General features: G+C 41.0%; 2 non-coding genes across 2 annotated transcripts; both read left to right on the top strand.

Moving 5' to 3' along the window:
• The first annotated feature begins 2,304 nt into the window (after nucleotides 1–2,304).
• Nucleotides 2,305–2,376, top strand: LOC118622108. Its single transcript, XR_004957933.1, has one exon. It is a non-coding gene; the product is annotated as a small nucleolar RNA SNORD50 (small nucleolar RNA).
• Nucleotides 2,377–2,580: 204 nt separating this feature from the next.
• On the top strand, nucleotides 2,581–2,651 carry LOC118622107. The gene has a single exon (XR_004957932.1). It is a non-coding gene; the product is annotated as a small nucleolar RNA SNORD50 (small nucleolar RNA).
• The last annotated feature ends 15,691 nt before the right edge of the window (nucleotides 2,652–18,342 follow it).

Below are 18,342 nucleotides of genomic sequence, written 5' to 3' on the forward strand. Positions count from 1 at the left end.
ATGCAAACTACATTGTACATTACAAAACATCTAAAACCCTGCATAATGCCAAGCCAAGGAAATTCCTCATCACTTTGGTTCCTGTTACAGAAGTCTGCTTTTCACTATTATCTTTTATTCTAGAATTTGGTCTTTGTCTTAATTTTCTAAAAAGCCACCACATTCCTTCCTTCAACCCTTTTACCAGGCACTGTTCTAAGCAGAAAAATAAAGAACGGTGCACAAAACCATGTAGTATTCCTTAGACAAAACCAAGACGTCAACAGAATTAGTAATAAGAGCTATGAAGACTTGCATTTTCAAATGTTGAAATGTTCAAATGTCATTTGTGTTTGTGTGCGCATCAGTACATCGTTGCTACAGAATTTTTTTGAGTGTTGTTTGGATAAAGTATTTTGCTCTAGTTCTCGAATTAATCTTTCTCCTGCATTCATTATAGTGAACTTAGTACAAAGGAATTTAAAATGGCAAAGCTTTTCAGTTTTGTTAATTTAGGCAAATTATTCAGCTGCTTTAAGTCTCAGTTTTCTCCTCTGCCAAATGGAATATTTACCTCTCAAGTTTGCTGTCTCGGGAAGAATTTTATGTGCTGACTATAACATGTAACAGCAGCGCCTGGCACAAGGAAGCCTGGGGGTGGGGTGGCGCCCTGGGGCTTCGCCCAGAGCCGTGTGCCCGGCGGCCGGCGGGCTCCCCGCAGGCGCGGAACTCTCGCTGTGCACCGGAGAAGAATCGCGGCGCTTTCACACACTTTCTTCACCCCAGTATTTCTACCCGCCAATTTCCCTTTCCCGGCGAGCATTGGCCTCTGGGCGTCAACTCCCTCCAGACTCCAGCCAACCAGCCAACTCAACTTCTTGAATGGATCATAAACTGAGGCTGCCCGACACTACAAAACTCAAGTCCAATCTCGATCCTGAGCCGTCCAGTCCGTCCTGGGCGGATGTGGCTCGCGGCAGAGAGTAGCCTTGCCTCCAACTGCGCCCGTTCGTTTGAATTCTAGCGCCACTCCCACGCCACGTAGAGCCAGACTCCGAAGAGACTGGAAGCAGCACGCCAGCGGGAGCGCGCTGCGGACTGGGCGGGCATGCGGCAGGCGAGCGGCGCGCGCACCGTGCCCGGAACGCGGCCCCGAAAGAGCCGCCAGGCGCGCACTCTCTGTCTTCCCTCTGGAAAAGGCCACGCCCCCGTCCTCTCTCCCGTCCAATAGATGTGCGAGAGAGGGGCGGCCTCGGTCTGACTCGGGAGAGGCTATATAGGGAACTGCGGGCAGCGGGGCACGTTCTTTTGCGTCGGGACTTGGGAGTTGGAGTTAGACGTTGGTGAGTAGGTCTAGTGGGCGAGCATTCAGGAGACCATTGCTGGCGCGGGCTTGAGTTGAAGGCTGCAGAACTGTGACCAGATTTCAGTGAGCTTGGAGTGTTGTATATTGAGAACTCGCTTGTGGGAAAGACACATACGAACCGCCACGTGTTCTGAGTCGTGGTGGCGGCTTGAGGCTGCTGCTGATGGCCACCGGCGCTGCGCGCGGCCTGGTTACTAAACCCGGGCAACCGGCTAGCTGAGCCTGCGCAGCGGCAAGAAAACCACATTCCCGGGATTTGAGGAGAGGAGTTAGTTTTACGTTAAGAGCAAGAGGCCTCTATTAGTAAGGCAAGTGTCTTCTGTCGCCAGACGAAACGGTATTTCAAAATGGACAACCCGTGATTTTGCCGGAGTTGTATTGTGGCCAGATGGCGCTGTGTGCAAAGCGGATAATGAAGGGGGCAGGTTTTTTTCTTAGTACTGAAAACCTTGAACTTTATAGTCCGTCAGAATGCTTAGTTTTAAATATGCTGATGCCCCGCAGGACAATGGCGCTCGGTGTAACGGAGCTGTTGCGTGAAGATGCTAAGGTAAGTGCCGTTGAGAGTTCTAATTTTTAAACTGAAGAAATGAACCTGTTGATTTACAGGAATAAAAAATGGTGCATCACTTAAAATGTGCTTCTTTTTATTAGATGCAAAGGAAAATCCCAAAACATATGGGAGAATATTTTCTGGAAAAATACCTGGCCAAAACCTGACGATCTTACCAGGTATTTGTTGGACTAGTATTTTGATTCTGCATATGTTTAGTCCATATGTATGTAGATTAAATGAAAAATTTTTTGTGCTTGAACAGCATCCTGGGAGGTTGATGAATATTAATGAAGCTGTGGATGTTGCTGTCGGCTTCATTTTGAAGTAAGTTATGTGGCTTACAAGATCTGCTCTGGTATTTCTAATACAGTGCTTGCCTTTTAAATGTTTTGGTTTGTGGTCTAATCAGTGATGAAACCTATCCCGAAGCTGATTACCTGAAGAAAAGCAAATATACGGATTCGGCTTCTGAGATAAGACCAGTATGAAAAATGAAATAAATTTTTAGTGCCTGCAAGGGGGAAACTGCTACCTTACAACAGTGTTGTTTTTTCCCTGCCAACAGTGAGGGGTCGCTGTCTGCCTGTTGAAAGAGGCCTGTTTGCTGTGACATACTGAAGCTGTAACCATTTCTGTGAGTGGAGATATTTTGCTTTACAGTTAATATTGTCCTTGGTCTTACCTATGATGATCCTATCCCGAACCTGAATTTCTGTTGAAAAAACTTAATACGGATCTGGCTTCTGAGATGGACCATTATAAGGACAATCACATTCTTTAAAATAAATTTTAAATAATTGCTGAGGTTGGTGGTTTTGTAAATCTAAAGTGTTTTCCTTTTCTAGGGCTAGTGTTACAAGATTTACCTGCCCGTTGTATGGGAATCTCGTGATCACGAAAAGCTCTTCATTTTATGGACATGGAAAGAATACACAGATCAACTTGGAGTATTTATTTTTTATTTTGCAAATAGATTCTGAACCAACATCAAATCTAGATTAATTATTCATAATATTGGGGCCATTTCTATTTAGTCATGTCATAGTAAATTACATCCTAAATCTGTTTCTAAGAATGCATGTCAAACTAAGTATTTGTAATGGAAATTTTGTGGGTGTTTTTTGTTGTTGTTGTTTCTAAGTAGCCTTGTAATCACAAATAATTCTGGTTACATGTCTTACCTGATTTAAAATGTACCATTAAAGCTGAGTAAAAGTTTATGCTGTTAAATGGAAATGAGAGTAATATGGAGAGGTGGTTTATTATGGGGTTGGGGAGTACCAGGCATCAGAGTTACCACTGATTAACTGAATCATGGGATATTTAGTTTTATGTAATTATTTGAAAGGGTCACAAGGAAGGTCACTGAAAATAATCTGGGTTAGAACTAGTCGAACATTGCACAGGATGGATTCAGTGTTAACAGTAATAGCATCTGATCTAACCAAGGTGATTAGGTGATCATTTTCCCTAAACAGCTGCATGATTAAGTTGTTCCCAAGCCCATATTTAAATGTCGTCGTCAAAACACCAAATTTTTTTCCTCAATGAGCTGTTATCTTTTTCCTAAAATGTTTGTTTCCTTGCCTTAGTAAAAAGAATTTGATTTTGGACCCATGCAGCTCATGAAACTGATAAGCCGTAGCTAAGTGGCCAGGTACATAGTGAATTTGCCCCAAGTAGTAAGACAATGTGTAAAATGGATCTCTGGAAATGTTTCTTACACCCATGTTAAAATGCAAAGTACTGATAAACCAAAGATTTAAGGGCTTAGTACTTGGGGTATGTGCATGTTATTAAACTGGGTATAAGAAATTCCATGGTGGCTCTGGTTTGTGGGAAATTGAGGGGCCTTTTTTTTATTTTCTTTATTGATTTAAGAGAGTACGAAAGGGGGGGAGAGAGAGAGAGAGAAACATAAATGAGAGAACATCAGTTGGCCACCTCCTGCATCATGCCCTCCACTGGGGATCAGGCCCACAACTTGGGCATGTACCCCGACCAGGAATTGAATCAGCAACCTCTTGGTGCATGGGTTGATGCTCAACAACTGAGCCACACCAGCTGGGCACACATATTGTATCTTGATACTACCAAAAGAAATGAGTAAAACAGCTCTTTAAGTTCTCAGAGGTGAAATGCACCTTCAGATAAGGATTTGATGAGATATAGTGTATACAAAATGCAGCAATTGCAGTCTTGACTATTATAACTCCTAACGTTTCCTCTTAATGCTTTAAGATAAAAAAACAAGTAGCATTGTGTTTGTAACCTTATTAGTTGGGTTTATTATATGTAGGTAAATATCAGTGTTTGACATTGCAGTGTGTGACCTTGCATCCCCCTTGCCCTGCTCTGTTTGGAACTTTCTAACATGCTTTATAAGATTTGTTTCATTCACTGACTTGAATGCCTAGGCAGCTTAACTGCCTGGTACTTGGCTGTGCAGTTACTTTTAAGTGAATAATGAATGGTAAGACTAGTTGGGATCCTGCACAAAACTTTCAGGCAAGTGTCTACCCTTTGTCAGAGCTGGCAAACATAACTTCAAAACAAGGCAAAGTTATGAAATAGACAAAATGATCCCTGTGACCTTTTCCTGCAGTTCCTTCTGGTTTTGTTCCTTTCCCTCCCAATCATTTGTGTAATGTCACATTTCCTTAGTTGATAAATTGGTAATGTGCATTTACTTTATTGCACTGTATTAGGTTTTGCCAAAGAGGCCAGGTGTAAAATACTTTGTATGTCTTCTACATGTCAGTATAAAATGCCAAGGAAAGTGAAAAGCAAAACTATCAACAATTTTTAAAATTTTTTTAAGCAAGCTATAGAGATGCAAAGTACTGTGGGAGATAGGAGTAATTAGAATGTCTCCAAGGATGGAACAACCAATTTCAACGTGAGGAAGATAGATTTGGGCATAAGAAACAGTACGTGAAGCTGGTATGCTCCAGAACCTTGAGAGAAGTGGGGAAGGGAAGGCTAAAATGTTAGAAAAGTACTTGAATGTTTTTGAGCAAGGATTTAGAGCTGCAAAAAGCTCTAGTCATTTGAGTTCACTGAAACCTGTTTTCAGTAGAAGGTGCAGTCATATTTAGAATTATTGACTGCAAGGTCCACACCTGAACAAGAATTGGTTGGGTGCAGAAAGTTATGATTTTAGTGCAATTAACTTCAAAGTTCTACATATATCAGCTTTAATTAAAATTATTGATTTAAACTTAGTACACACCTGGATGGGGTTTTTCATTTCACGCAAAGTTCTGCTGTTACATTCATAACTTTCTGGTTTATGAATGCTGACTTATTGGATGATTAAACAGGCAGCTATTAGCTAAGACCCAGGGACCTTAAGTTAGTTGGGTGAAGGATTGACTCTCCAGAACACATTTGCAAATTAGAATTCAAGGTAGACTCGAGCCTTAGAGACCTAAAAGAATGAGACCAATAGACTGGTCTGCTTGTTTAGATCGGGTTTCAGAAGTTAAAAGCAGAATTTAAATGTCTGGCTTTAGTGACTAGCCAATAGGAATTATTTTCTCTGTCTTACGCCATGCTTCCAGGTTATCTTAAAGTTCAGTTGACTCAAACCTATCATTTGGTACTTTCTAAAATTAGTTCCATTGCCAGAAATCCAATATCCTACTATACTTGGCTTCCCATTCAAGTGCCCTCTGAACTGATTATGTGCTTCATTAATCCTTGCTGTTTGCCCAGCCGGTATGAAAGCTTTTGGCTCTTTCATGGTTCTCACAGCAGTTTCCCAGTTGGAGCCCTTTTGAATCCCAGGCTACTAGGATAGTATGCTTATCTTTTGCTACTTCCTCTTCCCTGGGGGTGGAACCCCCCTATCTTTTTCCTCCTGGAAATTTGGTTTCAGGCCCAAACAATGCTTAGTACAGTCATCTCTAGCCACTTCGCACTTCCAAGTTTGCGGCTTCACTCTATCAAGGTTTTTTCAAATACTATATTGGGGGAAACGCGATAGAGTGAAGTCGCAAATATCGAAGCATGAGGTGGCAAGAGGACTATATAAATCCTACTTCACGGAAATTCATTTAACATGGTAGTCTGGAACTGATTAACTGCAATAAACTACTTGGCAATTGCCTCACTTAATATTACCACTGCCTCTGGCTTTACTCCACCTTACTGATTGTGTTTGGGTATGTACAGAGATAGATCAAAACACAAGTGTGCTGTGAAGTTTGTGAAATTTTAGGGACCTTCTTGGTTCCTATACGAGAACTAAACTCCTTGGTCTCATTCTCAAGTCCTGGCCTCCCTTACCACTTGTCCACTGTTGGCTCTTCCATGTGGCTGAGTTATAACAGGAAATAAGGATTTAATCTCAGAATACCAAATAGAGTATAGTATAATTCAACCTATTTGGAAACTTTTTAATTGATTTTTAGAGAAGTGGAGAGAGAGAGAAATATTGATGAGAGAATACCAATTGGCTGCCTCCTGCATGCCCCCACCTGGGGATTGGGCCCACAACCTGGTCATGTGCCCTAACTGGGAATCGAACCAGCAATCTCTTGGTGCATGGGTGGACACTCAACCACTGAGCCACACCAGCCAGACCTATTTGGGAACTTTCATTAGTTATGCTTACTCACTTGATTCTAATTCTCTGAATGAGTGTTAACAATGGAAAAAGCATTTCAGGAATTTGAAGAAAGTAACATGCAGTACATCGCTTTACTGAGGTTACCATAATTGAGATGATAGTATCCTTGTAGAGGTTTGCTTATGAACATAAGTTTTAGATAGCAAAATCCCAAATATGATTGAGTTATAGAAGTCTGGAGTTTTAGGAGAGGTGTGAGCTGGAGAAATAAAATTATAGTCAGCATACGGATGGTATATTTAAAGCCATAATATTAGATGAGATCACCAAGGGAGTGGATATAAATAGAGGAGAAGCGATCCAAGAGTTGAGTCCTAGAACATTCCCAGAGTAGGACATTCCAGGTTTAGTTCAAATCCTGGAGATGGTTGTGTGCCAAGGGACAAAAACTGGGAAACATATCTGTTAAGTCCAACTGCCATATCTGGAGCAGAAACTGGATAGAAAAGGAATACTGGAATGAAAAGCAAATGCTTGGGTGATGGGGCTGGATATTGCCTTGTATTTAATGCAGAGCATTATTAATATCGCTGACAACTTTGTAAAGTATCAAGCAAAATGGTCTTCAGGACAGAATGAGATGAGGAATTTAGTAAGTGATAAGGGTTTCCATCAGGCACTGTGGACTTAGAGAAGTGGAGTTAACTACAGAAACCTGACAGCTTTGCCTTGCAGTGCTAAGCTTCTGAGGCTGAAAACTACCAATTATAATAGTTAAATCAACATAATTCTTCACTATTCTATAGGGCTTATCTGCCTGGGAACAGAAGGCAGATCAGTAGATTGATCCAAAATTGGGGATAAACTAGCCAGGAGGAGCAGAGCAATGATGGGCCAAGAGAATTAAAGATGTAGATAAAAATTTTGTTAAAGTTACTGACCTTAAGATCCAGGGTAATGGGGAGAGAGAGTGCCAGAAAACTGACAGGTAATAACAGATCAAGTGTAACCCTATTATGATTGTATTTGGAGATGGAGCTTCAAAGGAAGTAACCAAGGTTAAATGAGTTCATGGACCTGGCCTGGTAGCTTGGTTGTTTCAAGAGTCTTCCCGATATCCCAAGGTTGCATGTTTGATCTTTGGTTAGGGCACATTCAAGAAGCAAACAGTGGCCCCGCCAGTGTGACTCGGTTGAGCATTGACCCATGCACCAAGAGGTCGCTGGTTCAATTCCTGGTCAGGGCACCTGCCCAGGTTGTGGGCCGGATCCCCAGTGGGGGACATGCAGGAGGCAGCCAATCGATGTTCTCTATCTCCCTCTCCGTTCCTCTCTAAAAAAAATCAATAAATAAAAAAAATATTAGAAAGAAGCAACCAATGAATGCATGAATAAGTGGAACAACAAATCGGTATTGCTCTCTCTCCCTCTCTAAAATCAACCAGTTAAGGTTAAATGAGGTAGGTCATAAGGGTAGGGCCCTGATCCAATAGGATGAGTCCCCTCATAAGAAGAGACCATGTGAGCCCACAGCATGATGGTATCCACTCAAGCCAAACCAAGAAGCCCCAGAAAAAAACCTACTTTGATTTTGGACTTTCCAGCCTCCGGTACTGAGAGAAAATTAATCTCTATTGTTTAAGCCACCCGATCTGTGGTATTTTGTTATGTAAGTTGTAACACTATAATAGCAGCAAAGGATAAATGGCCACTGCTATAATTTTGGGAATTTATATTTGGCTAAATAATTATAAATAACTTTTAAAAACCCATACAATAGCTCTGGCTGGTTTAGGTCAGCGGTTAGAGCTTCGGCCTGAGGTCCAAAGGGTCTTGGGTTTGATTCCAGTCAAGGGCACATACCTCGATTGTGGTTCCTCCCTGGCCCTGGTCAGTCATTCTGGAGGCAGCCAGTCAATGTGTCTCACATCAGTGTTTCTCTCTCTCTCTTTCTCTCCCTCCCTCCCTCCCTCCCTCCCTCCCATTCTCTGAAGATAAATGGAAAAATATCCTCGGGTGAGGATTTTAAAAAAAGAAAAGTAATCTAATGAAGGTCACATAGAAAATGGAGGAATTGGAATATTGGATCTGACAGTCTTAAGTCAAAAGATTGTGTTCTTACCCCACTAAATACATTCTCCAGAGGAGTAGTGTTTCTCTAAAAAGCACAAAGGAGATCAATGAAATAAAAAGGAAAACTGCGCCTGGCCCGGATTGCTCAGTGGTTGAGTGTTGAGCCATGCACCAAGAGGTCACTGGTTCGATTCCTGGTCAGGGCACATGCCCAGGTTGTGGGCCAAATCCACAGCGGGGGCCATGCAGGAGGCAGCCAATCGATGTTTTCTCTTATTAATGTTTTTATGTCTCTCTCCCTCTCTCTCTAACAAAATCAATAAACAAAAATTTTTTTTTAAAAGGAAAACTGCAACTCAACCTGAAATCCCATTAAAAACAGTCTCTTGCCCAGCCAATGTGGCTTAGTTGGTTGAGCATCAACCCATGCACCCAGAGGTCGCCGGTTCGATTCCTGGTCTGGGCACATGCCCAGGTTGTGGGCCCAATCCCCAGTGGGGGGCATGCAGGAGGTGACCAATCTATGTTCTCTCTCATTGATGTTTCTATCTCTCACCTTCTCCCTTCCTCTCTCTCTCTAAAAATCAATAAAGAAAGAAATACACACACACACAGAGACTATTGTAGTCTCCCATCCATGTGAATTGGAGGAAGAAGGCTGGTCCTAATCAACTTAAAAGTCCTTCCAACTCTAAATTCAGATTCTTGACTTGCCCAAAATAACCCAGCTAGTTAATGACCAAAATGATAACCAATACCTTCTACCCCCTCTCAACCAGATAGTGTGGTGCCCCAATTTTTTTCCAGATTTCCTAAGGATCCATTAATCTATAGGAATGGGTAAGATCACATTAAATTTTACTGGCTCACTGCCCATCTGTTGACATAGGGCCTCTAGCCCCTACATAATTCCTTTGGAGAGGTTCTGGGGTCCCCCATTAGTGTATCACACATGTATTCACAAATTGGCCTTATATAAAGTCCTTCCTGATACTCTGCCTATTACTGTGGCACCTCCTTTGGGTACCTCCATACATACTGTGCTTCCCACAGAACATCAAAGTCTCCTTTGGTGCTGACTTTTATCATGGTCCAGAGGGATTTTGGGTTCTCAAATCCTCCTAGTGCTGTGCCTCATAAAGCAGAAATCTGTGGAGCACTGCTTGTACCTCCTGTTTTACAAGCCCCTCAGAAAACAGGTCCTTCAGTGTTTTTTCATGGCACTGAGACCTGGTCCCTGGGATCAGGCTCATCTGCCCCATCTCTGGTCTTTTCCTAACAAGCTTTCACCCTGCAATTCATCCCAAAAACCTGGAATGCTCAGCCTCATGAGCCCAGACAAATCTGGATCTCAATAGTTGCCCAGAATCCATATTTGCCACATCAATTTTTTATTGATATGGCCTCCAGTTATTTAAAATATGGATTTTAGCAGTAAAAACAAAAGCCAAATAGCTTTAGTCAAGTACTTTTATAGAAAAGTACAGTTTGGGGCCTATTGCTAATAGTTGATTAATTACATTAGTGAGAACATGGACATTAAACACACTAAACCTCTGGGGCTATTGTAACGTACATTCTTGTAACATATATTGAAGTACATTTCAATTCTCTCTTATTTTTATTACAAATGGAAGCTCTCAGCTTATGTTACATTTATTCTTCAAAAATGAATGCACAAACTGCTCTGCTGACCAAATACCCAGAAATGTCAGGATAGTTTTGAAATTCATGGACTTGTCTTGTATATCTGGATATAGCTCAGTTTCTTGATGGATGTTTACTTTAAATTCAATATTTTTCTTTGGAGATTGAGCCACAATGATAGCTTAGGTGTGTGATAATTCAGAAATGTCCTAAGCTTTCATAAGTACTTCTGAATAGCTACCATGTGCAGGTACTGTCTTAAGCACTAAAGATATGGCAGTGAGCCCTGGCCGGTTTGGCTCAGCGGTTAGAGCGTCGGCCTGCGGTCCGAAGAGACCTGGGTTCAGTTCCCTCTAAGGGCACGTACTTCGGTTGCAGTTTGTCCCCGGCCCTGGTTGGTCGTGCGGGTGGCAGCCACTCGATGTGTCCCTTTCACGTCGATGTTTCTCTCTCTCTCTCTCTCTCCCTCTCTCTCCCTCCCACTCTATCTGTACAAAAATTGGAAAAATGTCCTCGGGTGAGGATAAAAAATAAAAAAAAAGATATGGCAGTGAACCAGATAACCAAAATCCCTGCCCTTGTGGAGTTTACATTTTAGAAGGATGCTACATAATAAATAGATAAATTATAAAGTACATGAAAAAATAAGAAGTGATATGAAAATAAATAGAACACCGTACACAGCATGGTTTGGGGGAAGTAAGTAATGGCTGTGATTTCAGCTGGAGTTGACAGGATAGGTTTCCATGAGAAGGTGAAATAAGCAAAGACTTACAGAGGGTGAGGGATTGAGCTCTGCACCTATCTGGGAAAAGGGCATTCCTATGGCAGTGGCCCAAAGACAGGAGCATGTGTGATAAGGAAAGAGAAGAAACAGGCCATGCAGATCATGTAGGGTCTTATTTGCCATTGAAAGGATTTTGCTCTGAATGAAATGGGAACCACTGTAAAAGAAAACACAGAAATTTGAAGTATGAAACATACACATCAAAACCTGTGAAACCTACCCCTAGGGCCCAGATTGTGGCCCCATCATTTACTGTTAAAAGGAAACTGGGCTCATTGAAGAAATAACTTGAGTATAAGTGGCTAATTGGATGTTTTGTGGTTATGTCAACAACATACTGCTACTTAAAGATACACTTTCCACAAGAAATATGCTTTCAATAAATTTTCCCTTCAAAGATAAGTTATCCTAAGATATTAGCATTCTCCATTCTTTGCAAAAATGTCACACTTCTGCACAATATCTAATCAATCTTTCCAAGAAGAATTCCTCAGGTGAGTCTAACAAACAAAACTCTAGAAAAGCTAGTTATTGACATGAATTTTAAATAACATGGGATTTATTCCTTCAGCTTCAGTGGCATTTTGAAAAGGTGAGTTTGTCACATACAGTTTTTAAATTTTTTTTTCTTTATTGATTTCAGAGAGAGAGAAAAAGATAGAAACATCGATGAGAGAGAACATCAATTGGCTGCCTCCTGCAAGCTCCCTGGGGATTGGGCCCACAATTTGGGCATGTGTCCCGACTGGAAATCAAACTGCCGACTCTTGGTGCATGGGTCAATGCTCAACCAGTGCGTCACACTGGCCAGACTGTTACATACACTTTAAACACTTCTAACAACTAGTGATATCAGTCCTGCCCATAGTATTATTGTCTATCTAGCTAAACAGTCTTATCTCAGGACATATAATAAGCTCAATACCATGTTAATGTTTATTCAAGATTTGTGGTTAATAGGTAATTCATATAATAATACTTCAAATCTTTGAACATTCTTCTTAATACAGAAAAAATATACAACCTATTAAACTTACTACCAGTGAAATCCAAATATAAGAAACTGTCTTTTGTCTGGCCGGTGTGGCTCAGTGGTTGAGTGTCTATCCATCCACCAAAAGGTTGCCGGTTTGATTCTGGGTCAGGATACATGCCCAGGTTGTGGGCTTGATCCCCAGTGCAGGACATGCAGGAGGCAGCCAATCAATATTCTCTCTCATCAATGTTTCTATCTCTCTCTCCTTCTTACTTCCTCCCTCTCTAAAATCAATGAAGGAAAAAATAAATTAAAAAAAAAAGAAAGAAACTGTCTCCTGTTCAATTTTGTTTTTGCCATTTAATTGGTATTTAAATTATTTATAATTTTTTTGTTTTGTTTTGTTTTTATCCTTACCTGAGGACATTTTTCCATTTTTTGTTCAGATAGAGTGGGAGGGAGGGAGAGAGAGAGAGAGAGAGAAACATTGACGTGAAAGGGACACATCGAGTGGCTGCCACCCACACGACCAACCAGGGCCGGGGACAAACTGCAACCGAGGTACATGCCCTTAGCAGGAACCGAACCCGGGTCTCTCTGGACCGCAGGCCGACTCTCCAACCACTGAGCCCAACCGGCCAGGGCTAAATTATTTATTATTTTTTTAACGAATAAGGAATAATCTATAGAACACAAACTTCCAGAGTAAGTAAATTTTAGGCATAGGGTTCTGGGGTGTTTAAGTATCTAATTTCCTAAAGGCTATATTTTTGTTTCCCTTTTTTACCTATTAAAAAGTTATACAAATAGCCCTGGCCAGTTTGGTTCAGTAGGTAAGAGCATCGGCCTGCGGTCTAGAGAGACCCGGGTTCGGTTTCCGCTAAGGGCACATACCTCAGTTGCAGTTTGTCCTTGGCCCTGGTTGGGTCGTGCGGGTGGTAGCCACTCGATGTGTCCCTTTCACGTCGATGCTTCTCTCTCTCTCTCCCTGCTACTCTATCTGAACAAAATAAGGAAAAATGTCCTCAGGTGAGGATTTAAAAAAAAAAAAAAGTTATACAAATAAAAAAGTTATAATCTCACTTCAAAAGAATTATAAAAATATATAAAAATGAAGATATTATGAATAAAATTAAAACAACTCATAATTGCACCACTTAGAGATAAGCACTGTTAAAATTTTTATGTATTTTTCTATGCAGATGTAAATTTTGATCAAATTTGAATTATACTGTATATGGTTTATTAGCTGTTTTTTAAAATTTAGTAGTCTATAAAGACACTCTTTAGTGCCATTAAAAATTACTCTACTCATTGTTTTGTTTGTTTTTTTATCCTCACCCCAGGACATTTTTCCATCTTTTGTTCAGATGGAGTGGGAGGGAGAGAGAGAGAGAAACATCGACTTGAAAGGGACACATTGAGTGGTTGCCACCCGCACGACCCAACCAGGGCTGGGGACAAACTGCAACTGAGGTACGTGCCCTTAGCGGGAACCCAACCCGGGTCTCTCTGGACCGCAGGCCAACGCTCTAACCGCTGAGCCAAACTGGCCAGGGCTCTACTCATTGTTCTTATTGGCAACATTGAGACCATTTTATTTTTATGGATATTCAATAATTATTTAACCAAAATACCTAAGAATGAAAATTTTGATGGCTTTGAATTTTATCATGACAAATTTTACAGCAATAAATATTCCAGACGGTAATGCTACATTGGCTATCTCTGGATAGTGGGTTTATATTACCAACCAAGAATTAAATGGTAAGCTATTTTCTCCATTCGCAGCCATTCGCAGCCATTTGCAGCCATTTTAGTACATAATGCCCCAGCAGGTGCCCTCTCTCTCTACTACCCAGTTTACAGAGGTAAGAAACTACCACACATCTTCAATCATATTTTTGTGCACTACTTCCACCACCTTGCCCTAATTAAAATCTGATCCTCCCCTGAGGGCACTGTTTCCAGTTGCAGCCTTTTTTTTTTTTTTTTTTTATTTCTGTTGTTGACACTATTACAGATATTCCCTATTTTCCTCCCCTTTGCCCATCTCCACCCAGCACCCCCCATTCCCCACTCCAGCCTTCACCACACTGTTGTCTGTGTCCATGGGCTATTCATATATATTCTTTGGTTAATCTCTTCACCTTCATTCACTCTCTTCATCCCCCTCCCCTCTAAGGTCTGTCTGTTCCATGCATCCATGCCTCTGGATCTATTTTGTTTGCCAGTTTATTTTCATTAGATTCCATATATAAGTGAGATCATATGACATTTGTCTTTTTTTGACTGGCTTATTTCACTTAATATAATTATCTCTACATCCATCCATGCCACTGCAAAGGATAAGAGTTCCTTTTTGCTCTGGCCAGTTTGGCTCAGCGGTTAGAGCGTCGGCCTGTGGTCCAAAGAGGTCCGGGTTGGGTTCCCACTAAGGGCGCGTACCTTGGTTGTGGTTTGTACCTGGCCCTGGTTGGGTCGTGCAGGAGGCAGGCACTCGATGTGTCCCTTTCACGTCGATCTCTCTCTCTCTCTCTCTCTCTCTCTCTCTCTCTCTCTCTCTGTCCCTTCCACTCTATCTGGATAAAAGATGGAGAAATGTCCTTGGGTGAGGATTAAAAAAAAAAAGTGTTCCTTCTTTTTTGTAGCTGCGTAGTATTCCATTGTGTAAATGTACCACAGCTTTTTATGCACTCATCTACTGATGGGCACTTGGCTATGCTGTTATGAACATAGGGGTGCATATATTTTTTCTGATTGGTGTTCTGGGATTCTTAGAATATATTCACAGAAGTATGATCACTGGGTCAAAAGGCAGTTCCATTTTTTATTTTTTGTGGAAATGCCATATTGTTTTCCATATGCAGCCTTCTTAAACTATCTTTTTCAGGTGTGGAAGTTACCATTATTATCTTTCTTGCCTCCCTACTGCTACTTGTCAATTATTCTTCTATCTTTATGTACAACCTCCTAATTTTTTGTAAAAAAATATTTTTTTATTTAATGATTTTAGACAGAGAGGAAAAGCAAGGGATAGAGAGATAGAAACATGGGTGAGAGAGAACATCGACTGGCTGCCTCCTGCATGCCCCCCACTGGAGATTGGGCCCAAAACCTGGGCATGTGCCCTGACCGGGAATCGAACCTGCGACCTCTTGGTGCATGGCTCCATGCTCAACAACTGAGTCACACCGGCCAGGCTCCTAATTTTTTTCATGCTCATCCTACCTGGCTTGCTACCCTTTGTTCTGCCTTAAGGCTATTATTTTCGAACTTTCCAGTTTTTTTCCCTTATTAATTTTGAAGAGTTTGGGACCAAGTCTATATTATCTGTCCTAGTCTATATTATCTGTCTCCAATGTCCACACTTCAATGTCCAAACAATCTGGTGTCTCAGTTCTTTGACTTCTTCCACTTTCTTCCTCCACACCCAGCATTCTTTCCTGGGATTCATTGGCCTCCAAGGATCCATGGACAGAATTCAACAGGTCTATGAAGTTGGATAAGAAAAAATCTATATATTTTCACTAAGCACTAACTGAAATTCAGGATTTCTTTCAATAATCAATGTAGGCGAAATATCACAGAATGAGTAACAATGTCTATGGCTTTGCCACCAATAGAAAACAGCTATTTTCATAAATGTTATAGTTCATGTCCCATACAAATATACTTATTTGTACCTGGAAATTTTGGTCCTTTTTAAGCCTGCCACTAGATCTTGTTTTTTTAATGCAAAGAAGCACATTATCCTAATTCATTTAGGCTGCTATAATAAAATACCACATACTATATGGCTTATAAACAACAGACATTTATTTCTCAACAGTTCTGGAGGCTGACTCAGAGCACAGCATGGTTGGGTGAGGGCTTTCTTCTGAGTCAAATATTTATTTTGTATCCTCATACATTGGAAGGTGGTGAGGGAGCTCTGTGGGGTCTCTTTATAAAACCACTAATTCCATTCATGGGATCTCCACCCTCATGACCTAATCACCTCCTAAACGCTCAGCCTCCTAACACCATCACTTGTTAGAATTTCAACTTGTGTGTTCCAGGGGAACACAAACATTCAGATTGTAGCACATACATTACTGTAGCACACATTTGATTTGTTTAAATAGTTTGATAACTATTTTTAATATTTGGGTTTTCATATGTAACCCTACATATTTTGGTTTATGCATTCAAAATATTTTTTGAGAAGGGGTCCATAGTCTTCATCAGAGTGGCCAAGTAGTCCATAGCACAACAGTTAAGAAACTGCATTATATACCAACTCCCACTTATCTTTATTTTTTATTTTTATTTTTTAAATATGGCCAGATAAAAGAATTTTGTTGCTTGTTCACCTTGACTGGTAGAAGTAACCAGAGGTGCTTTGAGTTTTATTTTTTATTGTTTTAATTCAGTTACTTTTTAAAAAAAATTCAGTTATTTTTTAAAATATTTTTATTTATTGATTTTAGATGGAGACGAAGGGAGAGGGAGAGAGAGATAGAAACATTGATGAGAGAGAACATTGATTGGCCGCCTCCTGCATGCCCCCTAATGGGGATCGGGCCCACAACCTGGGCATGTGCCCTGACTGGGAATGGAACCGGCAAACTCTTGGTGCATGGGTCGATGCTCAACCACACCTGCCAAGTCCACTTATCTTTAACTTCCCTTCCTATTTAACCAAATGTCAAGACTTACCAGTGGCCCTCTAATGCCAATGTTCCCAACTCCCTTACCTTTGTTGTCTTTCCTTGGCTGCTCCCTGGCCAAACCCCAAGTACGGATGAATCCAACCATTTGCCTTCCAACAGAAATCACACCGCAGAGCAGATTTATGCCACAGTATGTTCATAGTCTCCAATCTGAACCAGGCCCTCAATGCTGCTATGCAGTGCTCATTTCTTTTGTCAGTTTAAGTTTCCCATTTCAGACTTTTATATTGCTTCATTCCTCCCTCCCCTACCTGTTTTCACCTCCCTTTTCATGGAGAATTTTGAAGATTTCAGATGACATAATTTCCTTATACTAGCCATTACATATATTCACTGTTTTTTCCCTCACCATAATGGAATAGCATCTCTCCTCTCATCCAAGGCAAATTCCTTTCCCAGTTCTCCAAATCACATTTATTTATTCAACAAATATTTTTTTAAGAGAATAAATCATTATTATTTTTTTAAATATTTTTCTTTATTGATTTTAGAGAGAGGGGAAGGGAGAAGGAGAGAGGGATAGAAACATTGATAAGAGAGAGTATTGATTGTTCTCTCCTGCACACCCTCTACTGGGGATTGAGCCCACCACTGGTGCCCTGACCAGGAATTGAACCAGCTACCTCTTGGTGCATGGGTCGACGCTCAACCACTGAGCCATACCAGCCAGGCTGCTCAACAAATATTGAATCAAGATTTTCTATGTTTCTTATGGATTGAATTACGTCCGCCCAAAAAAAGATATATTGAAGTCCTAATCTCCAGTACCTTAGATTGTGACCTCATTTGGAAATAGTTTCCTTACAGAGTTAAGATAAGATCATAGAGTAGAATGGGCCCCTAAATTCATATGACTGGTGTCCTTACAAGAAGATGACCATGTGAAGACAGAAATACAGAGAGAATGCCATGTGTCAATGAAGGCAGAGATCAGAGTTATACAGCTGCAAGCCAAGAAAGCCAAAGTTTGCCCATATACCAGCAGAAGTTAGGAATAAGCAAATAAGGTTTCAGAGGGAGCATGGCCTTGACGTCAGACTTCTAGCCTCCAGAACTGCAAGAGAATAAATTCATTTAATTGTTTTAAGCCACCTAGTTTGTGGTACGACAGTGATTACACCAGCCCTAAGAAACAAATATACTGTTCCAGGCACAAAATAGTAAACAAAACAAAGATTCCTGCCCTTGTTTGTGAAGCTTACCTGCCCTCTTAAAAACCTAAACATAAAGATAATCCCTTCTTTCTCCTCTGTTTTCAACTTCTCCCTCTCTCCTGGATCCTCCCAACTTGAAGGGTCCTGTATCTCTTTACATAAATATCAAAACATCTCTTGCCTTAATATTTCCTTCTAACTAACAGGTCATCCCTTGCTCCTCTTATAAAGCCCCATTTCTTGAAATAGTCATCTACACGTCTCTTCAGATACTGATCTCCTGACTTCAGCCCTTTGCAGTGTCACCTTTGTCCTCACTATTCCACTAAATTTGCCCTTGCCAAAGTCACAAGATGACCTTGTCACTAAATCCAATGGAACCTTGAGTTCCCTTCTTGCTTGACCTCTCGGCAGCACCTGACCATGATGACCACTTCCTCCTTTGTGAAATTCTCTTTTCCTTTGGTGTATTTTAACACTATTCCCACTTACATTTTCTCCATATTTCTGATTACTC

This window comes from Molossus molossus, unplaced genomic scaffold, assembly GCF_014108415.1.
Source record: "Molossus molossus isolate mMolMol1 unplaced genomic scaffold, mMolMol1.p scaffold_m16_p_8, whole genome shotgun sequence".
NCBI classification, from domain to species: Eukaryota; Metazoa; Chordata; class Mammalia; order Chiroptera; family Molossidae; genus Molossus; species Molossus molossus.